We start from the raw sequence: 12,895 nt of genomic DNA, 5'->3' as shown, positions 1-12,895 counted from the left end.
CTTAGAAGGAAACACATCCAAAACAACAATGGTTAGGCCTTCTAACTTCAATGATTATGTAACTGCAAATTAAAACAAATGATAGAACTAAAGTTGGTTTGTTTGTCAGCATGTGTAGGTTTGACAAATAGAGATACTCAGAAGATTTTGACAGTGTTCTTCTGTTGGAAATTGGCATTTAGGGTCTTTATTTGTCTGGATGGGAGTATGCAGAAAAGAAGGAAACCTTGGTATCATACAATTCATCATTTTACAACCACACTTTGGACTCTTACCCTTTCATTTCAGCTTTGATCTCTCCCAGTTTTCTTCCTGCCACTGTTGCTCTTAATGCTAATTTTAACAGGATTTGATTCTTTGGAATGGCAGTGGAGGGCTAGAACACTGAATCGTTGAGATGCATTGTGAAGTTTCCAAAGAAGCTTCCAATGTTCTCTTACCCAAGTTCTAACCACACCTATGCGACTCTATCTCATTTTGTACACATACACTGAAATAATTCATTGTGCTATAAAGTCCTATGATTGATTTAATTTTCCTATGGTCATTCTTCTTGTGTGTACCTTATGAAAAAGATTTGAAGAAAATCTTAAGACTTTTTTGTTTACTGGGCATGGTAGTAAATGCCTTTAATACCAGCAGTTGTGAGGTAGAGGTAGGCACATCTCTGTGAGTTCCAGGCAAGTTAAGGCTACACGGTGAGTCCAGATCCAAAACAACACAACACAACACAAAACAAAACAAAACAAATATAAGCTTATTATCAATGTTTTCTATTTTGTCCTGTTTGAAAGAGCAGCGGAGTTCTTTCATTATAGATCTAGTCAAACCAACGAAAAGTACAACAATGTGGCTTCATTACAGTAATGATTTCAAGGGTTGACCAACTGTGGTTTGTCTGTAGAGTACATCATTGATTAGTCAAAGTAAAAATGATGGCAAGAGGGAATTCTAGAACACAGCTGCCACTAGAATTATATTTACTTCAAATACAAAACCACAATGTGTGGTTTTATCTCTTTCTATAATTTATGATCTTTATTCTGTATGAGAGGAAAGATACACTAGTACAATTCATTAAACCTAATAATGAAAGTGATTTAAAGTGGTAAAGTTAGTATCATCTTACTTTATTTTTACTTGCCCACTGACTTCTTTTTTCACACATCCCTCATATGTAGTCATCTAAGTGGGAAGAAGGAATTCTCACTTCACTTTTACAATGGAATGAATTTTGCCCTTTTAATTAGCCAGCATAAATCGAATTTGTGGATTTTTTTTCTGAAACTGTCTTCAATTAACATTCATAGTTTCTAAATTAATTGTTGTGGACCCTAACATCTGGCATGTCTTAAAGACATGTTTTCAATGAAAAACAAAGATAATTCTACTTGAAGAAATCTTCCTATCTGTGTTTCATAAGTTTTTGGTCATTGCTTTTCTCCTATTACTGCATAAGGAATCCATAAGAAGTTGAATATTTGATCATCACATCTCTAGATAACAACCCTTTAGCAATGTTTTACAAATATCAAAATTAACAATGACTCATCATAATTTTGAGAAATCTACACCACTGTATATGCTATATCTCCTGGATTATTCTGTAGGGAAATAGTGGTATATAAATTTCTGAACTTCCTGTTATATAAGGGACCCTACATACAGGTCATTTACCTTCAAAAATCAAAGTAAGGAGTTCTCTAAGAGAACTATTTCCCAAGTCATGTCAAAGATTAAGTAGAACCTATGTGATGACTTCTTTCTTTATAAAACATTGTAACTCTGCAGAGTCAAAGATAATAAATCTTACAGTGAAGGAATAAAAAAACCTTTTTTCTGATAGATGAAAAGAAATATTTTCTATGATGTGTATAGACAGGGGCTTAAAACATCATCTAAGTCTAGGAACTATCAAAATAGAAGATGAATAGAATTATCATCTACAAAGGCTTGTTAGTCAATATTTTTCTGTCTGACACTAAGGTAAATTTTCCAGGAGCAAGTTAGAGATTAGCATTGGCTACTGCTACACAGATCTTGTATAGTTGGCCTTGCTGCTCACCTAGAAAATTGCTCTCGTGTGCTTGAATCTGATTTGTTTAATGTTCCTTCTCTGTATATTGTGTTTATTTTTGTATCTGGAGTTTTCTCTCCAGGTCCTACCAAGCCCTGGTAGTCCGACAGCCCACTTATAAAATAAACACACAGAGGCTTATATTATTTAAACTGTTTAGCCTAATGGCTCAGGCTTCTTGCTAACTCTTCTTATATCTTAAATCAACCCATTTCTGTTAATCTATAAGTTGCCACATGACTCATGGCCTTCCAGTACCTTACATCTTGCTTGTCATGGCAGTTGGCTGGCAGCGTCTCTCTGACCTCAGCCTTCCTGTTCCCAGAATTCTCTTCTCTGTTTGGCCTGCCTATACTTCCTGCCTGGCTACTGGCCAATCAATATTTTATTTATACAGAGTGATATCCACAGCACTTCCCCTTTTCTTTTTTTTTCAAAAAGCAAGGTTTTAACTTTCACATAGTAAAATTACATATAACAAAACAATTATCAAGCAAGAATTACAGTTACAATATTAAAGAAGATATCCTATCTTATATTTTTGAGTCTAAGGTTTCATATCTAACTTACCTTTTATCATAACTGAGGAAATTCTAACTTTAGTCTTCATCTACATCAAAGACCTCTGAGAAATGGGAGAAGGATGCAAGCAACTTTAGCGAGTCTTGCGAGAGTAGACAGAGACAGCTGGCAGCCTGGACAGTCATCTAAAGTTCCTTTGTAAAGTTGGGGCATCTGTCTTCAGCCCACAGGTCTAGAGTCTCTCAGTCACTTCTCTCTGTGTCCTGTAGAATGTCTGGCAGTTTCCTCTGCAAAGCAGGAACTTCAAGGACCATTTTGTCAAGCAAAGTTCAATGGTCACCTTCCTATGGGTCCTGTATGTCCAGTTGATCAAGCAGTCCAGGCAAGAACAGGTTCTTGCCCAAATGGCAATTTTTGCCAAGAAGAAGATAAACTCCATGTGGAGTGTCTTTGATGACTATCCTCCTCTCTGAAGTAAATTGGTGCTGCCAGGGTCAGACGTCTCATTGTCCAGAAAGTCTAAATTTTTTAAAAAATATTTTAAATGCCATATTCTGAAGGTCCTTGAAGTGTTTGAAGATTACCTGTCTATCTGAAATATATCTATGTATACCTAGAAAACTTAACTAACATGCTACAAGTTTGACTATCATAGAATGCTAATTAATAATCTGTATTTCTTAATTATCCATTATAATCTAAATGAATTACTTAAACATAATACCTCAAATGAGAATAGAAATATATGTACAGTATAACAAAATTAAATTTAAACTTATATCAATAAACTAAAATCCATAGCAATGTAAAACATTTTTAAACAAGTTGTTATTCTTTAAAAGTAGTTTCATGAATCTACACTTTCATCCTATCATATCTAAACTATCCCCTTTTCTTCTTTAGAAAGAGAGAAAGAGATTGCATTTATAATCAACCTGTTTTAAATAAAAATATTGGTTTTTCTCTGTCCCACACCAGAGGGCTCTTCTGATATGGGACAAAAGAATCTCTCGTCTTTTATTTTTTTATTTTTTTAGCAATATGTTTGGGTTTAGAGAAGGAGTTAGCCAATTCCATCTTCAAAGCCAACTTGGTATATTTGGAAATTTGGGTGTAACTTCTCTTACTACTTCCTGCTGGAGGGGGGGTGCTGTATCTTATGGGGACACAAAGAAAATTTTAGGATTATGGGGTAGTCCATGAGGGTGTATCATCTGAGCCAATTGCCTTGAAACCATTCTGGATGTTGGACCATCTGGGCCATGGTGTCATCGGAGACCTTTCTGGGGGTTTTGGGTGGTCAAATCTGATGTATCTTAATCTGGAACAAATCCATAGCATCTGGCTTTCTGTGGGAACAAAAGCAGAGCCTCCTTTCCAAAGCAACATATCCTTACATCAAAATTTTGAAGTCAAGGTACCTTTAAAATATACATATTGGCTTACCTCAACAGCTTTTACAATCAATTTTTTTTTTCTGAAGTTAAAAATCCCAAAGACAACACAACCCAGATTCTATGTGTAATATCCATCTTTACATGGCTTATTTTGTATACTATCTTTACTGTCTCTGTATAGACTTTATTTTTTAAAATTATGTATTTCTTGATATAACTGTATATATCACCTTTTTTCCTCTTTCAAGCCTACGTATATTTTACACACATTGTAAACTATTCCATCTGAATCTGTCTTATTGTGAACCTATTGCTTTAAACTGCAGCATTCTAAGACTGAAACAACCTCTGTGGCTGCTGGCTCTGTCCACCTCAGTTTCCCAACATGGCAGTGGTGCAGTTTACCACCATCTCTGGGTCTGGAGCCATGTGTACCATCAACTATCAGAAGCAGTTCTATCAAAGCAGAAACCTCTTTTTTTTAACTAGCAAAGGCTAAATCTACCATGCAGCAGTGTAATTTGTCACTTTAGATGCCTCATTCCCGCCATACTGCCGGTCAAACGCACACACCAGGAAACCGCCATAGTAGCTCAAACCCACAGGCTGCTGTTAACTTGAGAGAGACAACAAGGAAACTGTTTTTAGCTCCATTTTAAAATCTTTTTTCTCAGGTTTTAGGTGGAAACTCGAGCCGTTGGGCACCATTTGTAGCTGGAGTTTTCTCTCTGGGCCCCACCAAGCCCAGGTAGTCCCACAGCCCACTTATAAAATAAACACACAGACACTTATATTATTTGAGACCCAATTTTGTTGCTTTTCCCTTTATCTTGTCTGGTATTCTCTGCTCCCCAGTGTCTATGCTAATCTGATATTAGAATATAAAATATTACTGTTTGGAAGACCAAGAATGTTAGCACTAAAATTCTAAAGTCTACAAAGTTGAGCTTTGTGTTCATGTGTGTGTGTGTGTGTGTGTGTGTGTGTGTGTGTGTGTATACCATGCAGGGGATGGTCATGGGTGTCATTTCTCAGGTTATGTCAACCATTTTCCTCTTTTCTTTCTTTTCTTTTATTTGAGTCAGGTCTCTTACTGGCCTGGAATTTACCAAGTAGGCTAGTGTGGCTGACCAATGACTCTCAGGGGTTCTTTCTCTGCCTCCCCAATTCCAAATTTACTACCACACGCCACCATGCCTAGCTGTTTGTTTTATTCTTTTACAGCGGTTTTAGGGATAAAACTCAATGTCACATGCTTCCAAGACAAATACTTTACTAACCAAACCATATTCCCAAGTTCCTTATTCTTTATGTTGAAGATATTCCCAATTTTTTGAAATAGGGTTTCATGTTGATCCTTTACTTTAAAAAGAGAAGAGATCCCAGAAAGTATGTCTTTCTCAAAGCCATATAGAAGTACATGGTACAGTGAATGAAATTTCACAAAATGATTTCTCATTTCTTATATTTAGCCTTCTCCTATTAATGAAATTTGTTGTCCAAGTGAATTAATCCCATTATAGCTATTTAAAGGAAAAGAAATGAATTTCTTTCTTTACTCTTCTTGCCAGTGTTTAGAATATAAACATTCTAAACTATATCCTAGAGACATAAAGTACTGTTCAAATAATGGAGCAAAATGAGATAAGTTAAATATGTGAGATTGTCAGAGAAATATTCTTTTCCACAACCATCCATTGATGTGTTATTTAAACTGTATCAAGTTGACAACGAATTTCAGGGAAGGCTAACTTAGAGGTCTGGGATAGAAGTGAGGTATCATAAATGTCAACATAGTAAAGAGGCCTCCATGATATCTTAAATCAGTGGTTCTCAACATGTGGGTCTTGACCATTTCACATTTGTTGCATATCAGGTATCCTGCATATCAGATATTTATATTATGATTCATAACATTATCAAAATTACAGTTACAAAGTAGCAACAAAATAATTTTATGGTAGGGTGTCACCACAACTTGAGGAAATGTATTGAAAGGTTACATCACTAGGAAGGTTGAGAACAACTACCTTAAATAATCAGCTACCTTCTGCATAAAACTATCAGTGAAAAATGCCGATGTATTGGTTGTAAGATGTTATGGGATAAGTTTTCTTCTTCAGTCAGTTCTAGTTCAGAAAACTTAGTACATTTCTCCAACATCTTGATAATGAGGAAATAGTAACTCACCTCCTTGCTAACAGAAAATCATCACAAAATATTTCATAGATAGTTGATAAATGGACTCTGGGCCATGGTTTATAACTGCAACTGTCAAGAAAGTACCTACAGTTTCTAAATGCCTGAGAAATCATGTTCTAATACAGCTATCATGTTTAATACTCCAGTATTATATTATCTCTTCACTGAAACAAAATACTATTGTAGCAGATTGCGTTATTTTTCAGGAAATATGGACTTGCTCTTGTTATAGAAGGAGTATGCCTGCCCATCCCAGTGATGTAGGACCTACCCATGTGATCCTAGCCAATAATATGCTGGCATATCTGTGCCATTTCAAAGTCAAGAGTAGGCTTTAGAATTGCATATTATTGTCTGTGCTATGGGAAATTTTGATCTCTTCCAATTTGATTAAAACCTGACCAAGTAGCTTTTTGTTCTGTTTGTTCATCTCTAACAGACAAGCAAGCTGAGTATGATTCAAAATTAATGCCTAGATAATCCTAGTTAAAATTAGTTAATTTCAGCTGGACTCCAGCTGAATCACAGATAATGAATTCTTCTTACTGTAAGCCATTGAGCTTTTGTGATTGTTGGTAGCAATAGCTGTCTAATACAATAATTATTACATACATGACTTCATTTGGTGCTTTGTAAAGTTTTGCTTGCTTTCTATCTGTATATACTTCACTTATTTTGGGGGAGTAAAAACCCATGATTTAATTGTCTGTATAACGAAATGGGCTTAGAACTGGATCACTTGGCTCTTTCTCTTCTTATTGCCTCCCAGTTCAAAATGTTTGCATCTCTTACTAGCCAGCATTCTCTTAGATCTGCAGTTAGTTAGGCTCAACACACTCCAGTCTCAGCACAACATTCTTTGTAGTTTTAGCCCTTTTGCGGGGAAATAGGCTTAGTTTGTCAACCATAGCCACTATGTTTCCTGTCATTATGCCACTTTCCCTGGGCATACAGAGAATCCTTGCCCTTCTTGTACTGTGGTACTTTGTGAAATTGGTGCTTGCCACATTTCTTGTAGAATGTCCGGCGGGTCTTAGGAATGTTCACCATATTTATGGGAGTGATATCAGCAAGGAAAGAAAGAAGCAAGGCCAACAATGGAAGTTTATAATATACTTTGTTTTCTTAGCTAGATTAGAAGACACTAGCGTTTTATATTCTTTGATACTGCCCCAGTCCACACCACTGGAAATACTCAGTACATTCTGCTTACAGAAACTGATGTTTCCCTTCCACTACACGTTAGAGTAGGTTTTTACTGGGCCATTGCTAGCTCTTGGTGATAAATGCTACATTTCAGTGGCAATCTCAGAATATGTTTTAGAGGCACAGAGGCTAAGCAACTCTACAGAATAACCAGAGGAATTGAACAAGTGGAGAATTCATCATTTGAGGGCAATGGTGGCATTTTTATGACACTTTTCCATTCATGGTTGAAAAGCTTTTGCACATAACCGAACAGGCCATTTTTCCCTCTCATAGTAAAATTGCTGATTTCAGGAGCATAAGGTCTGAAAAAGTTTTCATAAAACAGTGCTTTTTCTTCCTTATTTCGTTTCTCTATGAATCTGGTATTTAGTGCTGTTTCAAGTCTAAAACTGATATATTGACTTTTATGTTTTTAAAAGAGGTATAAACAATAGAGGTTAGGTAGGCACATGACATTAATCTGTGATCAGCTCATTCTTTCCCATATATTTTCATAGAAACACACAGTCCTGGAGTTAATTCTGCCTTTGCTGGAGTATAAAGGTCAAAGAAATAGGGCAGAGCTGTAGGAAGCCAAGGCTATGACAAGTAAAAGATAAACAGGGAGAAAAGTAAGAAGAATCATTATTTGCTTAGAGGAGTTCTGTAGGCTACAGCAGGCTGGTAAGTGATCTAAAAACAGGACTAAAAAGACAAAGCACCAAATTAATCAAATATTGTCTGAGTGAATTCCCTTCCTGAGACATAGTTTTTTTACTTATACCTCTCACCTCCCTTCCAGAAATCTAACTAACATTTCCATTAATTTGAATGGGGAAAGTGGGGATAAACTATAATTCCTTACTTTGATAGCTAATCTGATCTTTGTCATTGGTACCTAAAACATGAAGGAGTAATATAAGTAATACACTTTGAGTGTTACAAAAAAGTATGTAGTTCGCTTGTTTGAAGTGAGTACAGCTTACTAATCTAATGGAGGAACATTTTAACAATACCAAGTACCCAAACCAGAATTTCTGCTATGAGTTGGTAAGCATTTGGGGCATGAAAGATCATTTAAAACTAGTTTAAGCAAAAAGGTGATGAGATTTTACAAACTACCAAATTGTAGCTATCAATCAGTAATGGCAGATGAGTGCTTAGCCACTCTATTGAAAATATTAAATTAAATCTCTTTCTTGCCTTGAATATCTGAATCAGTTTGACAGGACACTTAAAGCAATGGCTGTCTAAAGAACAAACTTGTCCTGCAGCAGGTGAATAGAGTCTTCCTACCAGGGAGAATGATTAACAGTAATTAATTATTTTCAAATCTAGGTCTCAACAATGACAAAGCTCTGTTGGAACATTTTATATAGTTTTTAATGTGACATTTCCAGCCTCTAATATTTTTCCTGGATTTATTCTTTGAAAGCTTGCTGTGTAAAATCTGGATATGTTTGTCATTATGGAACCACTCATAGTTAAGATTTCTCTGAACTCATTAAAGAGAAAGATGGAGAAAATAAAAATTTTCTTTTATAGAAGAACTCAATAATCTAGTACAGATTCTTCAAGGCTTAAAAGAAAAAAAAAACTAGAACAAATTCAAAGGATTTGGTTACAAAGGAATTTAGGTTACAGAGAGGCAATTTTAGTTAATTAATTAATCAATGGGGGTAGAGCAACACAATGGCTAACAGCCTCCTCATGTGGTGTAGTATAAGGAATAGAAGCCTCCTTGATATATCATAGTGCATCAGGATTAATTAATGGAATTAAGTGAGAAACTATAAGTATCTGCATTTAGCATAACAAAATAAAAGGGCATACCAAAAAAGGCAGTGGCATAGCCAAATGCTGATCAGGTTCTAATGCCCAACCTTCCTGTTTTCATAACAGCTCCACTGCCAGGGTAAAAGTTGAACCTACTGTAGCTAGCATTACCTGTCACTGCTTGTAGAGGCTTTGGGCCATGAGTTCACTTCAGCAATAGGTAGCCTATGGAAATGTGGGCCTCATTAATACCCCAGTGTTGTGCTTGTGTTTGCAGCCTATAGGCTCGAGTTATGACACAGTTTGGTGATACTGGTGGCCACAAGTATGAAATATTAGTGTACAGTGATCCTGCTTGGATTCAGGCAAAGTACTACAGTGGTTGGACTTAAATGTGACATAAATGAAGCATCTGGGCCTACTCTGGCACTGGGACCCCAGCCATAGGCTTGTGGAGATAGACTACAAACTCTATTTACTTTCTTGTTTCCTTCTGGACAATATACCAATGGTGTATGGGCTATGACGACCCTATGGTACTTAAATAGTGACTGCACAAACAGTAGCCTTCTAGGAAAAATCTGGATCTGAATACCATCCAGTGCTGAAATAATAGAACTGACCACAGGCTTAGAAAAAAAAAAAAACACCTGCTTATAATTTCTGAAAAAGACATGCATTGAGAATTTAGATTAGGGATTAGAATAAATAACAATTTCTTCAATATCTAGGTGTTGTCATGTATCAACAAGCAACAAGAACTTTTAGGAAGTCATGACCTTACCTAGTAATCAAAATAAAGGTACAGGAACTGATGTGATAATGATCACTACAAAAAAAACTCTCAAAGAATTTTAATAATCTCTTTTGAGGAAAAACAGTAAGCTTGAATCAAAGGCAAAGGAATATTTCAATAATTTAATAGAGAAATATAACACAGAAGAGAAAACAAGCAGAAAACTGTTGAGTTTAAAGATAACTCCGTTAAACTAAAACATGAAGGAAGATGTCAACATCAGAATAGATCAAATAGAAAGGAAAATCAGTGAGCTCAGAGGCAGGCCATTTCTTTGAAAATACACAGTTGGAAGAGAATAAAAAGAAAATAAACAAAGAGGAATGAATAAAACTTACAGAATTGTGGGCTATTATTAAAGAGAAAATATTAGGTTATTGTGATTCTATGAGGACTTCAGAATAGCAGAGAGGAAGAAAACTTATTAAAAGAAATAACAAAACTTACCAAACTTAGAGAAGGATATGAATATCCAGATATGGGAAGGTCAAGGGTCATCAGTCAAATTGAAAATAACAGAGTCTTCATTAAGACAGCTTACAATCAGTTTCTGACAGCTAAAAAAATAAACAATAAACAATATTCTTAATGCTTCAAAAGAATATATACAAAAAAATAAAAGGTGTACCTTTTGCATGACCGTGAATTTATAGTTAAGGAAGATGAAAGGGTCAACTCAGAAAAATAAAATGACAATTTTAGGTGTATATGCACCTGATATAAGCACCCAATATATAGAATAAGTATTAATAAATCTAAAGGACATAGGAACTCCAATGTAATAGTTGGGCACTTCATTTCTCATTTATTTTTTAATAGCCCACATTAAGCAATGAACTGTTTGTTCAAACAGAAAATCAACAAGGAAACAACAGTTAAATGGGACTCTAAACCAAATGGACCTAAAAGAGATCTATGGACTATTCCATCTGGTAGCTCCTGAACATATATTTTAATTTTCTCATCAACACATAGAATATTCCCTAGGATAGATGATATGAAAGACACAAAACAGGTTTGAACAAAAATTTAAAAATTAAACCACACACTTTCCTGATCATAACATGATACGGCTGGAAATCAATAACAGGAAAATTTGGAAATTATGTAAATACAGTGGAAATTAGACAATTTACTTCAAAACAATAGATACAGGAAGAAATTAGAAAGGTAATTTTTTTAATTTTGTGAAACAAATTAATATGGACAGCAATATACTGAAACCAAAGAGATACAGCAAAACAAAGGCCATAGATTAGAACCTACTATAACATTTTCCTAAGCCAATAGCATTTCTCACTATATTCTAAATAAGTGTCTCTAAACTCTCTAATAAGTGTAACTACAACCCTTCATCAAAGAAGCTTCCTTTTGCAATAGACTGAAGCTTCTACAGAGATCTACAATAGGCTACAATGCAAACAGTAAGTGACCATAGGATGCTCAGCCCCAGTTGGTCCATCTGTAATACAAGACCTACACCTAAGGCTTGGGGAGCATTGCAGAATAGGGCTGGAAATATGAGTAAGAAGAGAACCAGGGTGGTGGTGTCTTCTGCACTTCACAGAGATGGTATGCCTGTCAATGCTCAATAACGGTTGTCTAAAACAGACCAAAATAGTGCTTACATAAATTGACATGCAAAGATGGATAGGAGAAATTTCATAGGGTCCCAAACTAGATAGTTACAGGTTAATGAGAGAAGGAATATTTTATTCATGATAAAAACTGAGCAAATTTAAGTTTTGAAAAATGCTTCTCAAGATAATAAAGGAAATTTGTAATAAGTCAATAATTAAGCTTATACTGAAAATGGAAAACAAACTTTGTAAGCACTGAAACAAAGGCAGTGCTTATGTTTGTAACAGGAGTGTTTTGTTTGTACGGGAGTGTTTGTAACAAAGGCACTATAAAAAGGTGCTTGTGCTTTTCCAGGCAAATGCTGCATGTTAGGTTATCTAATCCCAAGTGGTCAACCCTAAACACAGATACATTAGAACAAAACTAAATGTCATCAGTGTGTTATATATGTGCATATGTGTGAGATTTGTGTGTGTGTGTGTGTGTGTGTGTGTGTGTGTGTGTGTGTGTGTGTGTGTGTAGAAGAAATTATAGAAGTACAGGAGAGCTCTTGAACATAAGAGGTAGTTAGGGGGCATGGAAGAAGTTGAAATAGTAAGAGAGATAGGTGGGAATGATTGAAAAAATACTCAGGTATGAAATTTTCAAAAAATAATTTAAATTTAAAAAGGCAACTCATAGCAGTCATTACACACATCAATAAAGTACAAATGTACAACATATTACTACATCTCAAAGAACTAGACAAACAAAGGCAAACCAAATCCATAGTTAGTACAAGGATGGAAATAATAAATCTCAGAGTTGAAATAAATATTGACTAAGTAACACTATAAATGATAAATGCAACCAAGAGTTTGTACCATGAAAACAAAATGCATAAGCCTTTATGAAAACCAAGAAAATAAGAAAAAAATCTCAAATGAAATCACAGACAGAAAGGGAGATATTGAAAGAGAAAACAGTTATACAAAAAAAAAAAAACAAAAAACAATGGAAATCATTGTGAACAGATATACGGCAAAAATTTGACAACCTAGAAAAACATGGCAAATTTATAGACACAGATATTTGCAGAGACTGGAGCAGGAGAATCAGAACCCATGAACAGACCTATCACAAGGAATGAGATCCATCCATCAAACAGAAAACACCTCCACCAAATAAAAGCTCAGGAAAAGATGGTGTTACTGGTGGATTCTCCCAAATATTTAAAGAACTGGCACAAATTCTCTTCAATTTATTCCACATTAGAAAAGATGTATAAATTTTTCAAACACATTACATGAGGCCAGAATTATTTTCATGCCAAAACTTAATATGTTTTTCTAAGATGAATATACCCTAGTATTATTG

At 35.2% G+C, this 12,895-nt stretch overlaps 1 pseudogene; it reads right to left on the bottom strand.

Annotated features, from left to right (window-relative positions):
- Nucleotides 1-6,922: 6,922 nt before the first annotated feature.
- Nucleotides 6,923-7,248, bottom strand: LOC107400740 (large ribosomal subunit protein eL42-like; annotated as a pseudogene).
- Between the last annotated feature and the right edge of the window lie 5,647 nt (nt 7,249-12,895).

Source organism: Peromyscus maniculatus, chromosome X (genome assembly GCF_049852395.1).
Source record: "Peromyscus maniculatus bairdii isolate BWxNUB_F1_BW_parent chromosome X, HU_Pman_BW_mat_3.1, whole genome shotgun sequence".
Classification (NCBI taxonomy): domain Eukaryota; kingdom Metazoa; phylum Chordata; class Mammalia; order Rodentia; family Cricetidae; genus Peromyscus; species Peromyscus maniculatus.
Note: the sequence above shows the minus strand (reverse complement) of the source record. Positions and strands in the feature narration are given on the sequence as shown.